Genomic DNA, 6,355 nt, shown 5'->3' on the forward strand with positions numbered 1-6,355 from the left:
TGTACATCTTCAAATAATGAAGTTTAACCCTCCTAATAGGAACATTTGTGCCAAATTCTAAGCTGCTAACACAGGATCTAGTTAATGTGAAACTGAGTTTATCCATGTTAAGATGCATGTTATTGCCTATGCTTCTGCTTTCCCTAATTGGCATTTGTTCTTTCTTTATCTTTATCCCCCCTCCCCAGATCTGAAAACTAGTTACATACTTTCAGAAATCATTACATTTTAGCCATGAAGAAACCAGTGTTTTGTATTTTATTGCCTTATTATCAGATTGCCTCAATGGAAAAGTAAGAGGAGGAAGAAAAAACATATTCCTCTGTTGCAGCCTGAAAGGCAAGCTGAAACATTTATTGCTAAATGACATTTCATTATTCAGTGTTCTTATATTTACTTGTTTTCACTTAAAAATTTGTTATTAGATTAAGCCAAGAGTCTTAATCCAGGCATTCGCCTGTGCAAAATTAAAAGAAAACATATCATCTGTACATATATTATGATATGTGTAATTTTACTCCCAATTTCCAACCTCAAGAACCCAAGATTACAGTATATTAACTTAAACATCCTTTTGTCTAGCTTTTCTTCTCTTTTTGCACTGTAATCCCTATACTTCTTAATACCAAAAAAGAAGAAAGAAAGAGAAGAGGAATAAAAAAGGCACCTTTTTACTTTAATAACTTTTATCACATGTAATAACAACTAAAATACTTTACTATAAATTATGCAGTTTCTTTAGGGATAAGTTTCATAGAAATATTGTTAAGCAAATACATTGTTTTATTTATAGTTACATTTCCTTCCTCCTCCCCTCTTCTCAGAATCCTTCTAGACATTAATGACATGAAGTGAGGCAAAAGAATTTCAATTCCTTACACGTTTAACAAAGTCAACACAAGCCCAGTCTTTCTACTTATACAACTGTATTTCACAAATGAAATTGATGCCTTGCAGTCTCCCTCTCCCATTTATTTACTAATTTCTGTGTTGCTGGTCTTCTTCCTGTTTATCTCCCATCTCCCTACCTCAGATTCCTGTTCAGTTCCATGGTACTCCTGATTCTTCTGGTCATCTTGTGTGCTTTTCTCTGTCTCTCGGGTATTTTCCTTTTGAACAGTGGAAAAGATTTCACTGGTAATGTCTTTCTGCATGCTTTATTATCAGTAGAATGAGAAGCAGAGTCTCCTTCTACTTGATGGCTCATTTTTTGTTGGACAAATTTTTGCATTTCCTCCTTAGCCTGCTCTACATCAGAAAATGACTTTGATCCTCCAGGAAAAAAATATTCTGAAGACAGCTGGATAGAGCAGCTTGAATCTCACACCCGCCTCTTGACATTCCCTAATTGCTGGAATAAATTTGCTTTTTTTCTGCCTGGTCTACAGTGAATAATCATTTTCCATATGTAGCTGATATGTTTTCTCTAAGGCAACAAAAGTAGAAAGGGATGCTTTACTGTCTCCAACTTTTAATACTATGCTCTTTTGTCAAGATCAACTTTTTTATGCTGGTATGTATAGATAGCCTTGAACATATGCCACCTAGGCAGCCACCCAGGGCACCGCTCTAAAGGGTCACTTTTCCAGTATTTATTTGTTTATTTTTTTGTACTAAAGAAATTATTTCTTTAAAATATGTTGAATGAATACAGGAAAACCTGAAGAGTAAGACAAACTGTGAAAAAAGGAAGAAAGGAAAAAAAAGTAGTCTGGAGTGTATAGGTAGACCAGGATGGGGGCATTGGGTGATGTGGGGGGTGCTGTGAAACCCTTTTGCCTAGGGGACCAGTTCAGCAAAGGCTGGCCCTGTTGGTAGGTTTGCATTTTTACTAATAAAGATGTTGGCTGCTTTCTCATGGCCAGATTTAGACCATACACACTGTGTGCCCTTTCAATTAACTGTTCCTACTATGGAATACTAGTTATGTTGATAATTTGCAGCTTCATAAAATTAATACAGTCTGTTCTTTCTAGTTTATCTGGTACTGCGGAAAATCTCAGATTTTCCCTAAGTGCTCTTGTCCTTTAATTCTACCATTTTTGAAACATTTCTTCTTGATCAGGCTCATACTCAGCCAGCCTTTTCTTAATTTGACCACTAATGATTGCAGTTTTATCAGCTCATCTGAATATCTGTTTAAAGATTCTTCCATTTCTTCCAGACTTTTTATTTGACTTGATATACTCCTTCAGTGTTTTATTTTATTTTAATCAGCTCTGAGCACATTTGGCTTATTTGTTTTCCAGTAGATTAGTGGCAGTCATGTTTTCTATGAAAGCTTTTTGCTGAACAGCTGTAGGATTCTTCACAGTCAGTGTTTTCTCTTCACATTTTCTAGTTGATTTTCTTTCAGACTCTCTTAATTTCTGCTTTGCAGGAATTCAGGCTTTGTACTTACTAGCCAGTAGCTGAATTTTACTCAAGTTGATAATATTTCTGGATATAGTTTCCCAGTTTCTGTTTTCACACTGGGAGAGCTAAAGTTAAGCTCTTGACTAGTGTGCAGCCATCTTGGAAACCATAACTTTTGCCATGATTTTCTTCCTTCTGTTACATAGCATATTGATGTTGTGATTCCACCAGGGTGATTTGATTTTTGAGTTAGTTCTGTACTTATTCCTATTGAGTACAACTGTCTCTATACACAGTTATTAACACATTTGTAATAGGGTTTCTGTAGACAGTTCTACATAGGCAAAAGTGTTCTCATGGATTAGGAAGATTTGAAAATGTTCCAGGTTATTGCTTAGTAGGAAGTAAGCCTTAGAATAGTTCCTGAACATTCCAGTGTTGGCCGAGGTTCTGCGTTTAATTTTCTGCTTCAAAGAGATCATTTTGTGATCTGACTTCACCCAGAGAGGACATTGCACTAGGATGTGTCCAGTGATTTCTATATTAAAGAGGACTAGATCCAGTATATTTGTGTCCCTGGTCAGCGTATTGACAAGCTGGTCCATGGAGTTTGTATTTACAAAATCCAGAAATCTCTGTGCCTACATGTTTGGTGTTGTATATGATTCACAAGATAATAGTGGGGTAATTAAAGCCACCCATGAATATGGTATTGGGCTGGATGGTGAGTGTTTCCAGTAATCTTAAATGTATGTTATGGGTTTCCTGAGTCATACAAGGGGGCCTATAGCTTCCAAGGAAATGGTATTGAATTTTGCCTATGGTGATTTGAACATGGAGAAACTCAAATACATCGTCCTGCTTGACCAGCCTTGAGTTATATTTTTGATGTAAATCAGGATTCCTCTACCGTTAGTCCTGCCTATCTAGTAGTTGGTCATGTGACATGCATATCACTTTTGAGGTATGCATGCCCACCATGTGGGGAGTTGCACTGCTGCCATGACTTCTGGTCTGTGTCTGTTATGACAACACTTGACATTAACTAGTAGATGCGCAGCTTAGGGATCCAGGCTCAGACAGCTGCTACCCACAGCATTGTGAAGGTGAGTGTGCTTTGTGAGACTATAAGAATCATGTGCACAGTGATATGGAGTATAAAGACATAGAGCATATAATGCTTCTGAGGGGTTGCAGGTTGCAAGTGGTAAATGCTGCCTTCATAAGGGCTGCTCAAAAGCCAAAAACAAAGACCAAAAATCCAAGAGAAGAGAGAATCCTGAAGATCGCTCTTATCCTTTAAATTTGTTTTTTTGCAGGAGGGGAAAGCCCCTTGCACCCCGAAACTTTATATACCTAAAAGAAAAGGGTGTATTCCAAGAAATGGCTATATGTAAGCCCATTTTTTCAGCCATTCAGTCTCCATTTTTTGAGACTTGCTCTAGCAGGTCCTGGTATTTAAAATGGTTACCCTTCATAAGATATTACATGAAACACATTGTAACCACCCTCTGGTCTGGCTTCATAGGCCACACAGTCCATGGCCATGGGAAGTTCCAGCTGCAAAGTGTTCAGGCAAAGACCATTCCAACCCAGACTACATAGCCCATTGCTAATAGAACATCATTGTTACCTTTGGCTACATGACCCAACATCTCTGTTCATGGGCATTGCCCCTCCTCTGGCTCAACATATAGAATGAATCAACATGCCGCTTGCATACAGTCCTGTAGTTCTCCCCCTTCCCTGTCACATGTGGTCACAAAGCCTGCCACCTCTGTTTGTTGGAATCATCTAATTCATGGACAAAACTGCTTATCAGGATAAACACATGGGATTTCCCATCAGGATGCATGAACACAATCTCATAGTGCTACCTGTCATGGACCACATCAAATCCTGACACTATGTACCAATACAGTGGAATCTGCCATTGATCAAATGATGACAGCTAGACCTCATTGCTGGAGAATGTGATCCCTGACTCCACACCACCACCTATGGCTTATGGCTAGCAAGTTCATCTCCCATAACTCTACTCATACTTAACCTGCCGGGGGGGAATACCACGATCAAGAAGGTGGAGTTGACCCCTGTGATTTCCCCAAATGTGGGAAACACAACTGCATAATTTATGGTACAGTATAAGATTGTATATATGCCTCTGTACAGAAATTTTTTTGTCATTTGTTGTATTTGTACTGTTATGTTATGGAGCTTTTCTCCCTGGGCCTCCGTTGTAAATGGACTTTGTTCCAGTTAGACTTTCCCACTAAACAAATGTAAAATAAAATAAAATAAAAATAAAAAATACTCCATAATATAGTGTTACAGTCACTTGTCACTGCATCCCTCCAACCTTTTCAAGAGAAGATGACTGCGTCCTGTCCAACCCCTAACCTGTGTGGATATGGTGATGTCAGATACACAGTGTGGCCAAACCATACACTACCCTGTATAGCCTCAGTGTGATACCCTATATATACTTTTATTCTGTGTTATCTGCATAATGACCCACAATTTTGGAGACTATTCTACATCTTTGCAAGTGCTGCAATATAGAGAGAAAGAGAGAAACCGAGACAGTGTCTACCTCTGAACGGCTTCCATTTCCCTCCCTTAGTTCTCCATCTTGCCTTTTGTCGCTAGTACAATTGCTATGAAAGGTCCTGCCCAAGATGTTCTTGCTGTTCCATCTGTTTCCCCAATATCACGTTGTACAGCATGTCACACACAACAAAATTCTATCTTGCTAAAGATGTCAAAACTAGTTTTCCAGTGCCACTCCTTAGGCATCTGGACATTGGAAGTATCCTTTCAGTAGTTCAAAACAGACTCTACAATATTTCACATTTCTGCATGGGATGTGTTATATGCATTTCTTGCACGGACTGGAGTTACCTATGACAGCCATCAAATAGGACTGTATGGCATATTTGACATTTCCTGCAATACACAGAAAACAATATAATATATGTTGTCTGATCCTTGTTTGTATGGTGTGTGTGTGTGTGTGTGTGTGTGTGTGTGTGTGTGTGTGTGTGTGTCTTGTGATGTGTGTGCGGCGTGTGTTAATCTTGGCGTGTGTGTGTTTGTGTGTGTGTGTGTGTGTGTGTGTGTATGTGTATGTGTGTATATAGGTGTGCTGCGGTGTGTGCGCCGCGGTGTGTGTGTGCGCGTGTGTGTGTGTGTGTGTGTGTGTGTGTGTGTGTGTGTGTGTATGTGTGTATATATACGTGCCTATCTAGCATCTGTGTGTATGTACAAACCAGGTGATCATGTGAAAAATCCCTTCATAGGAGACTTTGGTATAGGTTGGACATGAGCCAATTGTGGGAATCATGTTAAATGTCTCAGGGGTTTAAAGACACATGTATAAATAATGGCCTGAATATTACAAACCATTTGGCAGTTTAGGGAATAAAAGCCCTTACTGTTGACATTACTTTACTTACCGTCATTTTGGACCAGATAGGCCTTGCTGGTAACATGTATCCAGTTTATATCAAAATAAAGCATGTTGTGCAGTTGTGTACTGAACTGCAAAAGAATATATTATTTTGCATTACTAAAACACAGAATTTCATTCCACCCTTCAACACAATAATTATTTCATGAAAGCAACAGTTTACATAGCCCTAAAAGCTTGACAGACATACTACTGTCTGAACAATTATTGGAAGATAACCAAAATCACTAGGTGTACTTTTAATCTTCCCTGGTTACCCCCTCACCATGTAAAACTCAAAGCATCTCTATAATAACAAGCCCAATGTGCATGTTGAATTTTAGCATCATGACAATCTGGACCATTCTTAACTTCAAGAGGGATGATAGATGGTAGAAAGCATCTTGAAGTCTTGAGTTTCCATCTCTCTCCAATTGCATACTGTATGAATGTTAGCGTCATTTAACCAGAACCACGAAGAGAAGTCAACAGTGAAAATAGCCATTAATGTCTGATTGGTTTACCTACATAAATAATTTTAGAAAATGGGCC

At 38.6% G+C, this 6,355-nt stretch overlaps 1 pseudogene; it reads left to right on the forward strand.

The window, feature by feature from the left end:
• Positions 1 to 4,396: 4,396 nt before the first annotated feature.
• LOC122792135 lies at positions 4,397 to 4,526 on the forward strand (annotated as a pseudogene).
• Positions 4,527 to 6,355: the final 1,829 nt, after the last annotated feature.

The sequence above is a fragment of the Protopterus annectens genome, unplaced genomic scaffold (assembly GCF_019279795.1).
Source record: "Protopterus annectens isolate FY-2018-M unplaced genomic scaffold, PAN1.0 ctg72163_obj.part0, whole genome shotgun sequence".
In the NCBI taxonomy this organism is placed as follows: domain Eukaryota; kingdom Metazoa; phylum Chordata; order Ceratodontiformes; family Protopteridae; genus Protopterus; species Protopterus annectens.